Genomic DNA, 8,514 nt, shown 5'->3' with positions numbered 1-8,514 from the left:
TGTTGGTAAAGCGTTTCGCTTTGATCGGGTTTATCTTCACCTAATGACGAAAGTCATATTGTTCCAATCACTTTGAAAATCGCTTTGACGAGAAATAGTGTAACAACTATATAACGTCCTCTAAGAATGTTTCAATGGTTGGAATGAGAGTTTAGGTCTATATAACCAATGATGGATATAAGCATTGTGTGGAAACACATATGTGCATAAGTCCTATTCCTTAATCCGAAGTTTGCGAACTTTGTTGATTGAGAGAAACCGGAGGAATTGTCTTTGCCAAGTCCGCGAACTGATGGAAGTTCTCTTGCCGAGAATTTCTGCTGAGATTTTCCAAAAACTCGTTTGCGTGTTTAATCCGCGAACTCAGTCCGCGAACTGGCGGAAGTCTCCTTGCCGAGAAATCCTGCTGAGTTTGGAAAACTCTGGCGGTTGTCTTAAGTCCGCGAACTTGTTTGCGTACTTGAGTGGGTAATGATCTAAAGATGTGCTCTGAACATGAAACTTAAATTACTAAGGAATGCAGTATGCAAACCGTGGATATAAAGTTCATGAGCCGATTCAATCGAATCAAATCATCTTTGTTTCAATTGTGTCTTGTGTAGTTACATAAGATCTCATAGCAATTGAACAACTCTCTAACTAGTTCATTTGAGTCAATTGAACTAGTTATGGTGAAGAAGAACAAGATTAATATGAAATGCTCATATGGTTGACCTTTTGGGTTACTATGTTGAACCAACATACACGTACACGTTTGGGCACGGTTTTCGCAAACCCAGTAAACGTATATCTCAAGTGCGTGTGACAAGCTAAGTTTTCGATATAACGGTTGAGAAATATTAGCTTGAATCTAAATCTAACGGTGAATATTTATTGCCTTGTAACTAAGGAAAAACCATGATTTGAAGACTATATACAAGAGACATATAGCATTGGGCAAAACTAATCCCCACACGTCTGTGTGATACTAGTGCACTCACTAGAGTCGATTCTCCTCTAACCTTTGGTTTTCTTCTCTAAAACCAGGTTAACGACTTAAAGACTTCATTGGGATTGTGAAGCCAGACCGATACTACTTTTATCGTAGTTGTGTGATATGATCTTGCATCTTCTACCTTACGAGTACAATCTTTGATTGGCTTGAGATCATGAGAGTTCTCCGATAGGGAAGATAAAGAAGTCACAAACATCTTCGTCTCACTGTTTGTGATTCCTCGACGTCCTCTTATGTATTCAAGTAAGATTGTTGAGAGGTGATTGATTAATCTAGGCTGTTCTTCGGGAATATAAGACCGGATTATCAATTGGTTCCTGTTCACCTTGATTTCATATCTTAAGACGGAAAAAAAACCTAGGGTTTTCTGTGGAGACAGATTTATCCTTTGATAGACTTTTCCGTGTGAGACAGATTTTTTTATTATCAAGTCTGCGATTTTGGGTTGCAGCAACTCTTGGTTGTGGGTGAGATCAGCTAAGGGAATCAAGTGCGCAGTATCCTGCTGAGATCAGAGGCGTATGAGTACAACTGTACCTTGAATTAGTGGGAGACTGATTGGGGTTCAACTATAGTCCAGTCCGAAGTTAACTTGGAGTAGGCTAGTGTCTGTAGCGGCTTAATACAGTGTGTATTCAATCTGGACTAGGTCCCGGGATTTTTCTGCATTTGCGATTTCTTCGTTAACAAAATTCCTGGTGTCTGTGTTATTTCATTTTCCGCATTATATTGTTTATCTTTATAATTGAAATAATATAGGTTGTGCGTCAAAGGTTAATCGATTGGAGATCCGACCTTGTGGTTGTCGATTTCATTGATTAACACTTGGACATTGGTCTTTGGTACCAACCAAGTTATTCTTTGTATTTGATAAAGACTCGCTATTGTTTTTAGCTTGAGTAAAAATCAAATCAAGAGATAGATATTAACTCCTTGAGATACTTTTATCTAATTGAGTCTGACTGTCTAGTTGATTCTCTAGAAAAGTATTTCGGAGTTAGTCCATACATACTGCTAAGCGAAACATTGGGTGGTGTTGTTAGACCCCCGCTTTTTCAATTGGTATCAGAGAAGGCAAACACACTAAGACCTCATCAGTCTGTGTTTGTAGCGATCTGACTCTATGGACAAAGGTGCTATCTCTACTAGCGTACCACCAGTCTTCGATGACTCTAATTAATTATGGTGAAAAATTGATATGCGAGCCTTCATCCAGTCGCGTGATTTTCAATCATGGGTATATGTTGTCAATGGCTATGATGCGCCTGTTGTTGCAGCCGGAGATGTAAACGTTCCCAAGAATATTGGTGAATATAATGCTGCCGAGATTCTTGATGCAAAGCAGAATTCTGAAGGGTTAAATGCTATCATACATGCCATTGCCCCAAGTCTTCAACACCATGTGTCTAATTTCACTAGGTCTAAAGATGATTGGGATATCTTAGAAAGCGTATTTGAAGGTAACTCCAGTGAAAAGGAAGCTAAGATTAAAAACCTTAATTCCGATTGGGAAAACCTTCGTATGGCAGATGAAGAATCATTTGATGATTTTAATCACAAAGTGTCTGAAATTGTTAACGCATCTTTTGCATTGGGTAAGACTGTTCCTCAAAAGGACATTGTGATGAAAATTCTCAGATCGCTGCCATCTAGATACGAGTCTAAGAAGCATGCCATCGTTGAGGGGAGTAACCTCAATAATCTTTCCAGAAACACCTTGGTTGGAAAGCTAAAGATCTTTGACCATGAGCATACATCCAAAGTTGGTAAGGATGTTGCCTTTAAAGCACAGAAGAACACCAAATTACTTGTCAAAGTTAAAAGTATCCATGTGTCTGAGGATGATCAGTCTGAGGATGATTTTTCGGATGAAGATCTTGACAAATCAGTCTCCTTGATCACAAGACAGTTTAGGGATCTTCTGTTGAAGAGAAGTAAACAATTTTCAAGAGACAAACCTAAGTCATCAGACAAACCTCACGGTCGCGTACCTCCTAAAAACAGGGAGGCTGATGACGAGGACATGCCTCAGTGCTTTAAGTGTAAGGGTTTTGGCCATTTTGCTAACGAATGCCCAAATCGTAGAAAATACACTGGGAACAAAGGTCTAGCTGTAACACTTGATGAAATATCTGAAACCTATGATTCTGATGAAGATAGAAAATCAAGTGTAGGGCTTCTTTGTGTAAACATAGATTTTGATACTTGTAGCAATACATATATCAACCTCAATGGGTTCAGAGAAGAAGGAAACCCAATCAATCTGGAAGATTCACTGAATCCGGTAACTGGAAACTCTATCAGTGATGTTTCAGGATCAACAATATGTCTTTCTGCTTGCACATCTCAGATGCCTGAATATTATCCAAGATTGACATGCTCGTTTTGTTCGATGAAGGGAAATGAACTATCAAGGTGTTACAAATACAAGCACCAAATAAGGCACGCAAGCAAACTCCAACGAAGAGCAGATCGATTAGCAAGAAATCTGAAACTTGCTCAGAAGACCGCCGAGGTATGTAGGATCTTATCTTCGTCTAAGAAGTTGGTTTCCAGAGATAGAATAAGATCATTTGAAAAGAAAATATGGTCAAATCAGTTTGATAGACAGATATCAGAGGATTCCTCTCATGAGGAAAAATATGGACAAATCGTTGTTCATCACAACACAACTTGATTGTGTTGTTAGGAAAATCTTGTCTCATGTGCCTGATCGAAAAGAGACAAGATTGAGTGCTGATCCAGGCTTCAGAAAAGTTCTTCCTTCTTTTCTTAGATTTGTTATTTTTGTCTATCAAATAAAAGAAAGGGTTATTATCGACAATTCTACTCTTTAAATGGTTTTAGAGTTGGGCGTATGCGAACCTGTCAATAGGTTTCGAACCCTACATTCCTTTTTCCCTTTTGACATCTTTTTTAAGACTGCTTGTTGAGTTAAGTGATTCCATCACATAAATCCAGTTGTTCATAACTGTTTTCAAAGCACTATGTCATCATATGAAAAGGATGTCAACATGATTGTTAAGACATCAATCAAGGTAAAAGAGAAATCTCCTGTTTCTAAGTCCCTGAAAAGAAAAAGAAGGAATACAAGAAAACCCAGGGTTGTTCCATCTAACTCTCAGAAGTTTTCCGATGTTCTTGATGAGTTAAAGGAAATAAGAAGGGAGATTTGTGAAATAAAGACTTTCTTGTCTAAATCCTTGGAAATTCAGAGGACCCTAATTCGACCTCTTCAGCCAAGACAGTTCGTGGGTATTGACACTTACCTCCGTGAACCTTATGTCCCGATGGCTGTCGATAACAAGGAGTTCGGGAATGATAAAGAATTTCTCAAAGGAATTGTTGCCTAGTATATCTTCTTTTTGGGGTAGTTGGAAGAATAACTAGCGTTTTGAATAGCAAAGATTGTGATTACACATAGCTATTTTTTGTTTTCATCTTATTATGTTTATTTTTTTAGGTTTATTGGTTTTAAATTCTAAAAAATATTTGGAGGATGATGTTATTGCAGTATTAATCTTTATGATTTTGTGATATTGCAATATTTTATGGGATATGTATTGTTTGCGTCCGTGAACTTGAAGGTCCCATATGTTGTCAAAAGTAAAGTCGTTCATAAATTGGTATTCGTATTGATGAAAGGACGAATGGAATTTTGAAAAATACAAAAGTTATGCCTATGCAGTCATGTATTTGATAGAAAATAGGATAAAATCTTTTGTGTGACAAGGATAAAGTCTATTATGTCATTATGCATATAGTGATGGAAAGATAGAATAGATCCTTGTATGTATTCCACGATATTGATCTTCATTGATCCATTCTTTTTGTATTACCGTGAAGGCTCCATTGTGTGTCTTATGTTGAGCATGATACAACTAAGTCGATTATTCTTATTGGCTTTGTTGGTTGTTCCATAAGATGCTATATGTTGAGCATTAAGTCTGCGAACTTGTTTGCGTACTTGAGTGGGTTATGACCTAAAGATGTGCTCTGAACATGAAACTTAAATTACTAAGGAATGGAGTATGCAAAAGGTGGCTATAAAATTCATAAGTCGATTCAATCGAATCGAATCATCTTTGTTTCAATTGTGTCTTGTGTAGTTACATAAGATCTCATAGCAATTGAACAACTCTCTAGCTAGTTCATTTGAGTCAATTAAACTAGTTATGGTGAAGAAGAACAAGGTTAATATGAAATTCTCATATGGTTGACCTTTTGGGTTACTAAGTTGAACCAACATACACGTACACGTTTGGGCATGGTTTTCACAAACCCAGTAAACGTATATCTCTAGTGTGTGTGACAGGCTAAGTTTTCGATCTAACATTTGAGAAATATTAGCTTGAATCTAAATCAGGTTTTCATCTAACGGTGAATATTGATTGCTTTGTAGATAAGGAAAAACCCTGATTTGAAGACTATATATAGGAGACATCTAGCATTGGGAAAAACTAATCCCCACACGTTTGTGTGATACTAGTGCGCTCGCTAGAGTCGATTCTCCTCTAACCTTTGGTTTTCTTCTCTAAGACCAGGTTAACGACTTAAAGACTTCATTGGGATTGTGAAGCCAGACCGATACTACTTTTATGGTAGTTGTGTGATCTGATCTTGCATCTTCTACCTTATGAGTACAATCTTTGATTGGCTTGAGATCGTGAGAGTTCTCCGATAGGCAAGATAAAGAAGTCACAAACATCTTCGTCTCACTGTTTGTGATTCCTCGACGTCCTATTGTGTATTCAAGTAAGACTGTTGAGAGGTGATTGATTAATCTAGGATGTTCTTCGGGAATATAAGACCGGATTATCAATTGGTTCCTGTTCACCTTTATTTCATATCTTAAGACGGAACGAAAACCTAGGGTTTTTCTGTGGGAGACAGATTTATCCTTTGATAGACTTTTCTGTGTGAGACAAATTTGTTTATTATCAAGTCTGCGATTTTGGGTTACAACAACTCTTGGTTGTGGGTGAGATCAGCTAAGGGAATCAAGTGCGCAGTATCCTACTGGGATCAGAGGCGTAGGAGTACAACTGTAACTTGAATTAGTGGGAGAGTGATTGGGGTTGAACTATAGTCCAGTCCGAAGTTAGCTTGGAGTAGGCTAGTGTCTGTAGCGGCTTAATACAGTGTGTATTCAATCTGGACTAGGTCCCGGGGTTTTTCTGCATTTGTGGTTTCCTCGTTAACAAAATTCCTGGTGTCTGTGTTATTTCATTTTCCGCATTATATTATTTATCTTTATAATTGAAATAATACAGGTTGTGCGTTAAAGGTTAATCGATTGGATATCCGACCTTGTGGTTCTCTATTTCATTGATTAACACTTGGACATTGGTCTTTGGTATTGTCCATGTTATTCCTTGTATTTGATAAAGACTCGCTATTGATTTTAGCTTGAGTAAAAATCAAATCGAGAGAGAGATATTAACTCCTTGAGATACTTTTATCTATATTGAGTCTGACTGTCTAGTTGTTTCTCTAGCAAAGTATTTCGGAGTTAGTCCATACAGATTGTTAAGCGAAATATTGGGTGGTGTTGTTAGACCCCCTCTTTTTCAATAACCAATCACAAGTGCATGACTTATGAATCGGTATGGCTAGTTTTTATTAATTAGTGTAACCGATCCTAAGTAATCACCATGAGATGGTATAATCCATATTTGTAATTGGTGTGACCGATCCTAGTAATTGGTATGAACGATCACAAAATGTTGTGTAATTGATCCTTGTAATTGCTAACCGGTCCTGGGAATTGATGTAACCGATCCTAGTAACTGGTGTGACCGGTCACAAGCAATACCATGAGAATATGGTAACTGGTCCTGGTAATTCATGTAACCGATCCTGGTATCTTGTGTAACCGATCACAAGTATTTCCATATTAAGGTATAACCGATCCTAGTGATTGGTAGAACCGATTGAACCCATATATGTGATTTGATATTGATCAATCACATAGTTATCTTGGAATACATATGAACCAATTCTAAACTTGTTTGGAAGTGTGGTATAACCGATTCCAAGAATGTAAATCCATGCAAATATGAATAAGGATTTACAGTGAAGAGATGTCAACATACTTTGAACACGTACAGTAACTCTTATCTTTTATTGTTCAAAGGTATTCCTTAGTACTCAAGGAGATCCTGTGCCAAAATAAATTGAGAATCTTTTAATTAAGGTTTTTGGTTTTATATGCTTTAATTACCAGCAATTAAATGCATATCTCTAGAGAATAAAAATTAGTAATGTGCATTTACTAATTGGAAATTTTCTATTGAGAGATTTCGGAAATTTTGGACAAGCATTTATTGGAATTAGGAAAACCGAATTTTTCTATTCTTTGCATATCTTGAGAATAATTTCGGTTTTAGAAATTCCTTGGTGTCCAAACATCCTTGGTCTATAAAAACCTAAGTTTGCATTTTTATCAAACTATCCTAAGATCCAGGCAAACTTCATCCTTGTTGTTTCTTGTGGAGCCGTCTATTTGCAGAGGAAAGTATCCTAGTTAGGTGAAATCTCTTACGACCACTCGTTTAAAGACTTATGTGGGATCAAGAAGCTCTACAAGTACGATTGGTGGGAAACTAGATAATTGTAGCGTTATTAGTTTTCGATTGATATGATTGACTAACGGTTGTTGAAACTTTGGTTGCACCTATTTTGTTTATTCTTGAGAATCTTCTCTTCTGATATAAGATTCACTCAAACTAGATCGAAGTATCGACGTGATCTTTAAAACTGTTTTTAGATCTAAAGACATCTTGTGATACTCCATTGTTAACAGACTCTGTTCTATGTGTGATTGATCACAAGAGATTCAAGTGGTGTTATGCAGGTGTTTATTGAAGATTAAAGAATATTTGAAGACAAAGAAGATTTAGTTCTCATATCTTTGGTGTGCACAAACCTTGATTGGCTGGGATCCAACTAGAATCGGATTTATTCGATTGATTAGTTGCGTGAGATCGGTATCGCTTTATAGTTTCTCGTTGAGATCTATACTCATTGATTAAAAATCTAAACTTGACTACTTTGGTAGTTATTGGATAGATTGATCTAACCAGGCAAAGGAGTTTATTAGATTAAACGGAAAGGCCTTTGCGTATGACTTGAGATATCTTTGTATTGAAAGAATCGAAAGAGTTGTTATCAAGCGGATTTGTTGTTCCTTTACTGTTTGGAATACGATCCAAAGGAATTGTTCCAGTGCGTGCACTCATCGAAGTCGGAAGCGCATGGATACTGGGGAAACTAAGTGAACTAGGGGTAGTTGCTTGGTCTCAACTATACGAAGTTGGTGTAGATTTTGTATAGCGACTTAATTCTGAGAGTATTCAATTATGGACTAGGTCCTGGGGTTTTTCTACATTTGCAGTTTCCTCGTTAACAAAATCTTGCTGTGTCTTTTACTTTTCTATTTCCACAATTATAATTGTTTATTATAATTAAAAGTAAAATACACAAACGTTAACTCCGATATACTTGATAGTGATCCAGAG

Source organism: Papaver somniferum, chromosome 7 (assembly GCF_003573695.1).
Source record: "Papaver somniferum cultivar HN1 chromosome 7, ASM357369v1, whole genome shotgun sequence".
In the NCBI taxonomy this organism is placed as follows: Eukaryota; Viridiplantae; Streptophyta; class Magnoliopsida; order Ranunculales; family Papaveraceae; genus Papaver; species Papaver somniferum.
This window is presented reverse-complemented; position numbering follows the sequence as displayed.